At 41.5% G+C, this 13,273-nt stretch overlaps 1 pseudogene; it reads right to left on the bottom strand.

The window, feature by feature from the left end:
- Positions 1-13,273, bottom strand: part of LOC145053200 (polyubiquitin-like) — a 274,535-nt pseudogene that overhangs the window by 16,533 nt on the left and 244,729 nt on the right.

Here is a 13,273-nt window from a genome sequence, read left to right as displayed (position 1 = left end):
TTCCGACTGGGGTATCTACGAGGTTAGGGTTCTCAGTGGTTTCTATCAAGATGAGTAAGGCACGAAGAGTGATGTCGGGTAATCGCATATCAAGTCTAAGAAGTGGATCGACCGGGTGTGAATCTTGTGGTATATCCGAAGGTAGTAGCGGCCTGAAAAGGGTTGGACCAAGTCTCCATGGGGATTCTCATATGGTCCTAAGCTCTCGGAATGGTAGAGCTTTTCAGTACTTAGAACATAGTGTACTTCTATGGTAAGATCATCACTGGCGTGATCACCATTCCGAAGTTCCTAACGTTCTCTCCCGTACTGGTGGTGTAGTCCTTCAGGTTGGTTCTTAGAAAGCTCGGGTGGTCTTTGGTTTCGCGTTTCCTGTCAACTGGCTGATAGAGACTTTCTAGGTTATCGGATGGGTTGCGTATCTGCGGTTATCTGTCTGCTGTAGAGTGTCTATCTCAAGCTTGTGCAAAATGGACCTGCACTAACGATTCTTGAGACACGGAAACCCTGAGGGTCGGGGAGATAGGGTTTCACCAGACGAGTGTCGGACTATCTCTGGAGGTGGTTCTACTATCTCAGCATGAAATGGTATTCGTGGAACACCTAATAGTCCAATTAATCTCTAAGACCTTGGTTTATTCTAGTGCGGAAAGCGCATGCTCCTGCATAACCCCTCGACTAACACCAAGGCTGGTGTCAAGTCTATAATCTTTTCGGGATCTAGGTCATGAGGCTTAACGCAACTACTTTCGCACTTTGATCAAGTATTCTTAGCTGCGTATGCAAGCAGTATATAATTGAGGTCGGTAGGATGTTCAGCTGTGCGACTCCACCCCAAACCCACAACCCAACGAGGAACAAGGAGTAGGGAGGAAACACACACCTTAAATCTTTTTGATCTCAATTATATACCACCATTGCGCATATACCTGGTTATAGTGGTCATTCCTTATGAGTTCTAATCTCTATGATTACGAACGTGACGTGCGAGGTGCGAAGGGTCTTTTTGGGGAAACTATGAAGTAAGCTTCGGATGCTTATCATCTTCTGGAGTATCTACAATGTCTTTCGCTTCGGTTTCCATCTGACTACGAGGGGTCAGTCAACGGCGCAGGGTACCCTCTCTTGGGTACTTCGGAAGGTTTGAGATAAGAGGTACGATTGACGGATCGCATTAGGTTTGATTATTTGTGTTAGGTTTAGGTTCGGGAGAACCTTTATTTGCCGACATGGCTACGGAGAAAGTTCTTTTTACACAGCACTAAGAATGTACACATGGCTGCACGAAGTCAAACCACGATCAATAGAGTCGTCAAAGTTGGCACACTCCGACATGATATATAATGAAGATCGATAGAGTCATGTGCCGAATAGACACACAAGTTCTAGGCGTCTCGGTTTTCGTCCTATGTATCACTACCGCGGATACTTGGACCGATAGAGTCGACGCGGGACTATAGAGAGTTCTAAGTGTTTCCGAATAGAGTACCTTTTCATGAACGAATTCTCACAAGGTATTTCTATAATCGCCTAACATATACTAGTCATGTATATTTAAGGTGGGGAGGACTGTTGACTAAGCGACCCCGCCCTAAGTCCACAACCAAACGAGGAACAGGAAATGAGGCGGCATTCGCTCACTCTAGGTCTGTCCATCTTAAATATACATGGCCGTAACGTATATGTTTAGCCATTATAGTTTTACCTGATGAATTTTTAAATTTTATAACAATGCTGCGACTTTCGCCTTACTGGGAAGAATTTACATTTGAATTAGTCTTTTATTGTTTTTAGTTTAGTTACTCGAGATCGAGAGACGTACCAAAATCTAACGAGTTCCTTGATGCTTCTCTCTAAGCAGTAGAGTTAGGCTCCTTCTGTGTCTTTGTCTTTCCCTTCGGTTGGGCAGTCCTTCTTGAAGTGTCCCACTTCACCACATAGGTGGCAAACTGTACGGGTCGCCACATTGGTGGTTGATGTAATGAACTCAACCGGGGTGCTGCAGACGCGAGCAGTATGCCCCAACATGTGGCACCTAGCACAATAGAGCTCCCGGCAGAAACCATGATGATGGTAGCTGCACTTGCTGCAGTAGGGGAGGTCTCCTAGGCGTAGGGATGGGAGGGTTGGCAGGGATACTGACTATCTCAGCTCGTTGCCTTTCGGAAGGTCCTTGAGCCGAGGTACTTACCTCCTCGATCTTGATCTTTCTCTTCAGTGGGTTTGAGTGAGGTTCTTGGGTGGATGAGTATGAAAGTGTTGGTTGCTGCTGTCCATTGCTAGGATCGGAATTCCCAATAGGGCTCTTACTAACATTGGCGTTGTTAGCATTCAGGTGAGCCATGACAGTTGCTACGGCTGTCGAGACTGCAGCTTGGAACGTAGCTTCTTCGAATAAGAGAGTAGGTTTCTTGCTTGTGGACTGGTTACGCTTCTTCGGTGGCATGGTTTCCCCTACACGAAAAGGAATACAAGGTAATGAGAGACGATGGCTAACCCTGGACATATCCGTCCTGACTGTATTAGGTATAAATTTTTCCCGTGCCTCGGGTACTGGTTGTTTGAGTGTCGACCTACATCCCTATGATGTAGTCCTGGGAATCAAGGTAGGAGTGTGTGAGTATCGGAAAAGGCCATAAGATGCGAGTCGTTCCTACTAAGTTACCTTTATACTGGGAAAGGTTTCACTCTCCGGAAGCTTTACATCCCCCTACCAAGGAGACGGAAGCTTTTACAATCTAGAAGCCGGAGGTTCAGCAGATAGAGAACTTCCTGTGCTGGTTTGTTGCGTTTCTTGCAACAGGGAACAAGGAAGAGCTATCATCGACCGAGTGGTGCAGATTGATGCTACCACTGGTGTCGACGCTGTTCGTCTTCGCAACCTGGAAGACAATCATAAAGCAACAAGGGATCGTACCAACTTCTTGCAGGGAGAACTGGAGGCTTCGCAAGCCGAAGTACAACGATTACGAGAACATCATGCTGTACAAGATAGGCACATATTCGAAATAGAGTGCCAGTTAGCCAAACCCAGAGCCGGATCTAGTAGGAAGTAGATCATACTCTACTCGCCCTTTGTTTACTCTTTTAGTTATAGTCTAAGTCTTAGGATATGTATTAGAATTATTTTTCATGCTTTTCAATTCGACTGCAGAAATTTTATTTTCGGTAGGTCATTTTAATGTCGTTGTTTTTCCCAGTATTGTGGTGTATTTTAGACCTGTTTAAGGTCAAGTTTTCCAAGATCTATCTACTTAATACACCTATACAATCGACATGTATTTCTTACATTTTGAAAAATAACCACTCAATTTCACATTATCCTGCTACAAGTTGTACTTGTATTAGACTTCTATTTCCAATTCCCTACAAGATCCATATTGAACTAAGTGTTTTAATTCTGAGATATCAAATTTATATTCATTCTTGATATCTTATAAATCGTTTCATCTTTTAATTCCTTATAAGTAAAAGATGCCTTTGTATAAAACCCGAACCAACTAAAGATATTAACATCAATATTCTGTCTTGATAACTTAAAAGCTTTTACAATACTATCGAAACATAGCAGACACGTTGGTCGAAACACTGAGAACTTTACAGGGAAAGGAGAAAGTTACATGTTTATATAATTAGATAGGGTACAACCATCAACAACACTAGTATTTACGAACTCGTTTCCCTTCATGTATCAGAAACATGTCTTCACATAGAAATGATCAACCAACCGATGAAACCCTGATCCTACACATAGACTTCGCTACGTTCCAAGCTGCTGTAACGGCTGTAGTGGCAGTTGTCATGGCACAATTCAACACTAACAACACAAAAAAAATGGAAACGGAGTCTACACTTCGAAGCGTAATAACAGTCAAGGAAACCAACAACTGCCAGTTGACAAGGGCACCCAAGACAACAAGTCGGTGAGCAAGAAACGGAAGTTACGAAACAAAAGGAAGGGTCACTTTTCCCAAGGACCCTCTAAAAAAACAACAAGAAGCGACAATTTGTGCTGCTACTACTACTCCAGTAAAACAATATGCTGGAAACCTCCCAAAATTCAATGAGTGTAATTTCCACCACAATGAAAATTGTTGTGACATGCAGTGCCGGAACTGCAACAGACAAGGGTACACTGTTCGATTTTGTAAATCCCCACCTCAGCCAATCACCCAAGTTCCCGGTGCTGGAACAACCTTGGCATGTTATAAGTGCGGAGAATTTGGACATTGCAAAAGGGACTGTCCAAAGACAAGAAATGACAAAGGAACTCACTTCTGTAGAACTCCAGCCCAAAACATCACTTCAACCACCGACACCAGTACGAGTGAAATATGTCATGCATGTGGTGAAATAGGACATCTCAAGAGAGACTATCTGACCGAGAGGACTGACAAAGAGAGTGAGAAGAATAGTAGCAACAACACAGAAGGAGATATTAGGGAACCGCTCTAAGATTGCTGGTACGCTCTCTAACAATAATATATATATATATATATATATATATATATATATATATATATTATCTAGAAATTTTCAAAACTTAATGTCAAGTTAGATCAAATCGTACTATGAGGTTTCATCACCATTTCTAGAAGCACTTTCATGACAAGTACTCGCTTCTTGCAGTACAACGAACTCACAGTATTAATAACAAAGATAAAGCAAAAAGTTCTAAAGTCAAATGTACAGAATTCACTGTTATTCTAACCATCAACTTATTCCAAATTGGTTTAACCCCTATTACTATACGAAGCCCCGATGTCGTTAGTTGACCTAATTCGAACTAATCCTCACTATACTAATTTCTTATTCTACAAAAAGATCCTTCTCTATGACTGAATGACTACCGAAACCCTATCAAGCGGCACCAACAAAAACCTCCAACGAAGTAGTCATGTAAGGAGCACCAAATTTTCTATAACTTTGCTCAAGTACTGCCAACAAAGTTTCCAGGAATACTACTCGCACAGAAAGTCAAGTTCACCAACAAAGACCCCAAAAATTTATGCGATTTATCTAATACTATCAAATGTATACATAAGAGTAGTACGTAATTAAGATTCTACAGGCTTAGAATTGATGATTCCACTTTGACTCCTTTTCCTTGTCTGGATGTGGGCTTAGAGATGAATCATTTATTCGACTGCTATTTCAATCTTAACTATATACGAATCGTATACACGAAACTGTATTAGATGAATCAGGCATAATCCATGCAATGGCTTTCATAACTAATTTACCCAAGTCAACGGGTGGTTATGATACCATTTGGGGTGATTGTCAATAGATTGACCAAATCCGCACACTTTCTGCCAATAATAGAAATCGACAAGATGGAGAAGCTAACAAGAACTTACCTCAAAGAGATTTTTAGACTACACGGTGTGCCAATATCTATTATCTCAGTCCGAGATAGCAAATTCACCCATCGTTTCTGGCAATCTTTACAAAAATCACTGGGAACTAGGCTGGACATAAGTGCAGCTTACCATCCACAAATGGACGGACAAAGTGAGAGAACAAATCAAACTCTAGAAGATAAGCTACGAGCCTGCGTGATAGATTTTGGTAAGGCATGGGATACCCATTTACCACTAGTCGATTTCTCGTACAACAATAGATATCACACTAGCATCAAGATTGCTCCATCCGAAGCCCTTTATGGATGCAAGTACATGTCACCTCTATGCTGGGCTGAAGTGGGTGACTCACAGTTAGCTAAAGGACGAATGCCTGATATCTCTCTCATAGATCCGGAGATCATATGGGAAACGACAGAGAAGATCGTTCAGATTCGTGAACGATTGAAAGCCTCTAGAGACCGACAAAAAAGCTACGCAGACGAGAGAAGGAAACCATTGGAATTCCAGGTTGGTGACCGAGTTTTATTGAAGGTCTCACCCTGGAAGGGGTTAATACGTTTTGGAAAATGTAGGAAACTAAATCCAAGGTATATCGGACCATTCGAGATCCTTGCCAGGATCGGCCCGGTAGCATACAAGCTTCGATTACCACAAGAACTCAATAACGTACACCCTGCCTTCCATGTGTCAAACTTACAGAAGTGTTTATTCGATGAGACCCTTGTCGTCCCTTTGGATGAAATCAAAGTCAACGAGAGTCTCCACTTCGTAGAAGAACCCATAGAAATCATGGATAGGGAAATTAAAAGAACTAAACAAAGTCGCATACCCATTATGAAGGTCCGCTGGAATGCAAAGGGAGGGCCTGAATACACCTGGGAGCGCGAAGATAAGATGAAACAAAAATACCCGCATCTTTTCCCTATTCCATATACTTATCTTAGAATAAATTTTGGGACGAAATTCTCTCTAATGGGGGGATGATGTAACAGCCCGATATTTCAAGTCAAAGTAATGACCTAAAGTCAAGTATTGTAACCTATTTAGAGATGATAACAAAAATAGCGACAAAATGAATTGTTCAAAAATCTCAATGTGAATGTACTAAGTGGTAGATATCGTAACAAGGTTTTCTAAAATATAAAGAACACTAAAATCCGAGTTATAACGCAGAAGTTATGACTAACCGAAGATCCGCAACACAACCGGTAAATCACTGTTAAGCATAAAACACGAAATGTCAATAAAATACTTTTTAGCCCTAGGTATCTACATGAAAGTTGTTGATATCATTAAACCATAAACATATATATAAAGAACGTCCAAATCTGACTTCGTATGAGGAAGTTATGATTTTTCTAAGTTTCAGTTATAGCAGTAGACAACTAAAAACTCGAAATAGAGATCGAGCGACTTATAGCCAATACCATATAAACGAGAATCAAAGACCTCGAAAATAGTAGTAAAACAGTAAAAAGACAGACAAAAACCGACGTCGGATAAAAAAGTTATGGATTTTAATGGACTTTTCCAGTCCGTCCTGTTAAAAATATAATATTAAAATTAAAGTCAAAATTAGCCGACGGAGTCTAAAAAAGAGTTGTAGAGCATAACCTCACCTACGCGTGGATATAAAGAACGCCAAAAATGGAGCTCGTATGCGAGAGATATGAATTTCTGAAGTTCGGGACACGAAACCCCACATTGTCAGACAACTCACGATGTGAACCTGAAGTTCACGACGTGAGCTTGTGACTGATGTGTGCCAGAGCCGGGCTACCAGACGTCGAGTCTACGGAAGAGATAAGATCGAGCTCACGATGTGAACAACTCCATGTTCACGACGTGAACCCTGAAAATACAGCCTATAAATAGAAGTCGAAGGTTCCGAGTTTGGCTGCTCATTTCTATCCTCCCTCCTACATTCGCTCTATGTTTAACCTCTCGAAGCTACCCCTAAGCCCCATTTTCATATCCAAACTTTGACGGAAGTTCGAAGCCTCGAGAAGTTCCCGAGAAACTTGCTTCTTTCCAGTCGAAGTGCTTCCCGAGTTAAACATCATTTTCATCAAATTGTCACTTCAACCAAGTGAGTTCCTAACCCCACATTTTTTATACTTTTTACAGTTTTAAGGGGGGGGGGGATACAACTCTAACACAAACATTTTGTGTTACAAATGATTTCAAATAGTGTTAAAATGACATCAAGTTATCACAAACATTTCTAAACTTTTAAACTTTTAAATTCTTTAAAAACTTTTCATTCAGTTTCAATACTCTTTGTAACTTGCTGAGCAAGGGGTTCATTCATGAATAATTAGTATCAATACAGAAAATACATATAAATTATAATAGTTATAATTTATGATTCAAGAACACTAATACACGAGTCAAGTATACGCTAGTACATTGTTTTACAATAACAAGGGTTGAATTGAAAACCACACAAGTGTGAACAATTTACAAATACATTTCAAGAATACTAAACAAGAAACTTACTAACAATCATTTATTTTAGAATGATTGAGTTTTCATCGTTATTATACACGTAACATCTATATACTTTTTCTAGGAGTTAATATGTTCAGGTTGTTAGTACATTTAAACAACATAGTTAAAGTCCTGATATTATAACCAGAATCTCCATCATAAGGATCGAAACAAATGTGTATAGATCTATAAGGGATTGACAATCCCGCACCTAAACTGTTAGATACAGTTAGAGCGGAAGGTCTGGGGTGACAATTGTTATCAACATTTCCGACGCCTCCAAAACGTCGTTTCAGGCAATCTAGTCATAGTATGGTTATAATAAACGCATGAAAAAGATATTAAACAATACAGTTAGTGTATAATTAACTGAACTTGAGTACATTTCAAAATACTAACTTTACAAAGATACAATTTACAGTATTACATTACAGTTTACCATAACAGATGGTGGAACCAGGCACAATTACTTTTACATGTTTTACAAAGGAAATTCAAATACATAATACTGGTTTACAAACAGAACAATTTTATGGGATTAAAACTACTTTTCATATACAAAAAGAAAATATAGGATTTTCTGGAACAATTTTACATATTCAATGAACATAAAACAAGCTTTCAAACATAAATAGTTATGCACTCACTCAAGTTTATGTTGATACTCCTTTTCAAATTACTTGTATTCTCAGGGAATCGGTAGACAGGTACTCCCCAAGCTTCTGAGAATATGGTGCCATTTTGAGTCATGTCTTCTATATTTTGTATCAACTATTTTGGTGTCAATATACGATGATTGAACACATATATAAACTTTTACTTATTAATGCAATGGTTGTTTGTACTTTGATTTCTATAAATGCATGTGTTGTGATACTACAAATGAAGTCATCCACCCCTGGATGTTTCCACCGTCAGGTTTGGGGTGTGACATGCACACCCTCTCAATCGCTCCCAACGACTTCCGATGAAAACTTCGGTTATCGAAACTTCTCTATCTATCTTGCCACTAGTGGCTCTATAAATCCTGGAATCCCCGACCCTATATCTCGACCCCACGGTCTCTGCCAGGTCCCTCCTTGAATCCTATCTACCTATCCATTCCTAATTCTGATCACGCTAACTAGAAGATACGGGCCTTGCCCACACTCCGCCGACTAGGAGATACGGCCCCCCGTCCATACTCTATTATCTGGGAGATATGGGATCCCGCGCACACTTCGCTAACTGGGAGATACAGGCCCCCGCCCAAACTTCGATGTCTTGTCGGTAATAAATGTTGTGGTTATCCCGCAATCTTACAACATTTCCCGTACTGTCTGGCTGCTAGTAAATGCTACGGCTATGCCACAGTCTTACAACACTGTCCACACTGTCTGTCCGCTAGTGAATGTTATGGCTATCCCATAGTCTTACAACACTTTCCACACTGTCTAGCTACTAGTGAATGCTACGGCTATCCCGTAGTCTTACAACATTTTCCACGCTGATCATGCACATGACCTAACATATTGATTGAACTCGCGTCCTGACGGGAATTTCCTAAACCTGGTCCCCAAAGCCAACTATCGAACACCAAAAAGACGCGAACCCTACATTAGGAAGTTTCCAAAACTCCTAACTCATATACCCCCAATCTAATCAGCCACTTGGACCGCCTTCTTTCCTGACGAGAATGCGAACTCATCCTAGTTTTGCATCTACTTTTGTTCCTGGATACCTAGACGATTCTCCCCCACTTTGATTCAACTACAAATTACATTACACAAGGTTGAAAGGATTCCCAATCCTTCGTAACATCCTGGGATCAATCTTGTTGGCAACCAATGCTTATCACTGTTAGTGTTCCAAAACTAACCAACACTAAAGCAGTAAGACCTTTGAAGATATTCGGAACACCTCCCAGGTTCCAAGCACACTTGCTACAGCTACCGCATCCTGAGAACCCACTATACAAGGAGACGACCTCACACTACTACTCTAAGAATCATGGTATGAAGATGGCATATAACCTGAACATAAGTAGGAAGTATAACTCCAAGATACATTTACTCATATAGATGCGAGGCAATTGCAATAAAATCATAAATAAAACTGTTAGGAAAGCAAAGATACGCACCTGCAACATCAGAAGATGTTCATGTCTCCTTTGTAGTCAACTAGAAAGCCCTACTTCTTGCCGCAGGCGCCTCTGCCCGGCCCTGATGGTCGTTGGTGATCCTCAATGTCACAGGGGCAGGTTCCATCACCTGTCCTACTGCACCCAAACTCAGACATTAGGCCTTCTTGTGGCCTCGCTGACTGCAATGAATACAGAGCAGGTCTGATCCCTGGGTGGTGGTAGCAATACAATCCCTGCTATAATAACCGATCCAGCCGTATCTGAAGTAGCCAGAATCACCACCACGGCCAGTCCTACACGCACCCTTGTGTGTCCTACCGCACTTGCCACAACGGCTGTGGTCCTAATGACCTCTCGATCTAGAATCTGATGTCTTGGGCCTTTTTCCCGATCCCGCGGATGTATGAACCTTGTCCAGCTTCATTTCCTGTCCGCCTCTAAGTCGATGTCCCTCTCCCTATCTCGAGCGATCATATCCTCTAACATCTTGCAGCTAGATCGACTCATAAATTGCCTTTATTTCACTCCCCAGTATCTTGTGATATCGGGCCTTCTTCATCTCTGTGTCCGCTACATACTGCGGAACAAGAAGGGCCCTCTCCCTGAACTTGGCAGTGATCTCCGCCACTGTCTTTGTAGTTTGCTGGAGGTCCTGGAACTCCCGTGCTAACTGTTGCACCTCAATCACTGGTGCAAAATCGGCCCTGAACCTGGCCGAGAAGTCACTCCGTGTCATCGCATCTAACGCGGCATCATACCCAATAACATGTCCAACCTCCTCCCGCCAATCACGTGCCCTGTCCTTCAGAAGACAGGAGGTGAGTCGGACATTGTCCCCCTCGGGACACCGTCTAGAACGAAAGGCGTTGGCGACATTTGCCAACCACCAACTGCTAGCAATGGGGTCCTTAGCCTCCATGATAGTCTAGAGCTCCAAATGCTCTGAACTACCTGAATGTCAACGTGTGCGCCCCCACCATGGCCGCCATCTCGGTGCGGAACACACCCAACCTATCGTCCAAAATCTCTAAAATTCCCTCCTTGACCATACCAAAGATCACAGGAGTTTGGTCCAAAATATTGCGCGTAATCTCAGTTGAAATAAACTCTCTCATCTGCTCATCGAGTTGCCCGACTTCAGAGCCCGAGTCTGATTCCTTCTCGGCGCCTAAACTGCCAACTGGTTTAGTACGTAGCGTCACCATACTGCAACATATTATAACAACCATCATAATACTCATCACTATCGAGGGATCACACACACACACACACACTACAAGTTTCCTGATTTTATCTTAGCACTCATTTACTCGAGTATGGATCCACTGCTTTCAATAGTATGGGCCCATACTACCTTCCATATCTATCCGTACTTTCCTCAAGAACTGCCTCGACTCCACCAAGTCCTTTTTTCCACTACTACTGCTCCCAACACTAATTTCATCCTAGGCTTGCCCTAGGGTAATCTCTGCCCCACCTAGTCCTCAGTTGCTGAAGGTTTTCCCATCAATGTCAACTAGCTACCTCATGAATATAGCCACATGCAACAAAGATCAGATAATCCTTCGACTAAAAGATTCATCCCTAGAATGGTTGGACTCATACAAGAGTTGCACAATAGTGTCAAGTCCGTCCCTCTGAGATTATCCAACCTGTGCCACATACGAATTGGCATATTCACTTAGTAGCTAACTCACATCGCCATGAGTCCCACAAAGCACAAAGCAAGCATCATTAAGATAATGGAAAATCTAACCAACATAATCCAATCAACCCATTCTATCCGCTAATCAGGAATCAGTACTAGCATGAACTTCAAAGACTCATACAATCAGGCATAACCTAAACAAGCGATCCTACCAATGGCTGATCAATTTCTAACATGCAAATCTACAAGGTTATAAAAGCATACAAGGCATCTCTCCTAGATCTTTAGCTCTAATCTAGCATGCGAATCACATAAACATATCATAACATAAACTTATATGGGTAATTTGGGAGTACTTACTTAAGCTCGGTTGATTGCATGCACCCACCCCTTTTTCCCTTTTCAAAATTCTTTTGTCTTTTCAAATCTCTTTTTAAAAAATGATTTTCTTTTGAAAATTTTTATACCAAGTCCTCCGTTTGACTTCAGACACACCTGAGAGTGTGCTTAAATCCCTCAAACCAAGGCTTTGATACCAACTTGAAACATCCCAAAAATACGGTCCAAAAATTTCATTTTAAATCATTAAATAAACTATAAATAATAACTCATCATATAAAAATCATAATTCATGTATCTCAAAATATCATAAACATCTGTCAAAACATATTAGAGTAAAAACATATGAGGCTAAAAATAATGGTGTGTGCATTGTAGTCATCCCGAGCTCTTCCTCTTGCTACTGGAAGTACCTGAAACCAAAACTGAAAACTGTAAGCACGAAGCATAGTGAGTCTCCCCAAGCTACCACATACCATACATATAATCACATAACCACATAAACTGGGCCCATGCCCCTTCTTCAGGCCCTGCCTGGCATCGGATAGACTCCGACATCAGGCCCCGCCTGGCATTGAGCTCCGCTCGGTATACATATGTGTTTCTACCAGGCCTCACCCATTATACACATACAGACAATAACATATAATCATACTAGCACATAAAGAATCATACACAATACTTTATACTCCCTTCCTAAGGACTCACCTATCATGGGCCCCGCCCCTACTCTACTGATAATGAGATATGGAACCCCGTCCACTCTCAACTAGTGGTACGATACGAGACCCCGCCCACACTCACCTCCCTACCAGGCACATACAATTATCACAAAGACAATAAGTATAACCAAACATGCATTCCTTCATCGGGTACCACCTGAAATCGACTCGTAGTTCGAAAACATACATATAACCTTCCTCAGGCCTCGCCCGACATCGGACTTGAGTCCAGACCATATTGATACCATATCTACCCATTCATAACATACTAAAATAATACTAAGATACAAGACTATCCCACACTTAGCTACTAATCATAAACAAGCATAAGATATGGGACCAAGCCACACTTAGCTACTATACACGGGTTGACATTGGTGCCTTTTAATCGTCCCTACTATAGTAAACTCACCTCGTATGCTAACTGTGAAATCTCGTGTGAGGAATCTCCGACTACTGCTCCAACGACTCCCCGACTAGCATTAACACAATAATACTTATACAAGAAATGATAATCATTCCTAGGGTAAAATGACCATTTTACCCCTGGTAGAAGTCAACATTCTAGTAAAAGTCAACGTTCAGT

Source organism: Lactuca serriola, chromosome 5 (genome assembly GCF_051521515.1).
Source record: "Lactuca serriola cultivar US96UC23 chromosome 5, Lser_US96UC23_V15, whole genome shotgun sequence".
NCBI classification, from domain to species: Eukaryota; Viridiplantae; Streptophyta; class Magnoliopsida; order Asterales; family Asteraceae; genus Lactuca; species Lactuca serriola.
The sequence above is the reverse complement of the archived record's forward strand: the minus strand, read 5'-3'. Positions and strand labels throughout refer to the sequence as shown.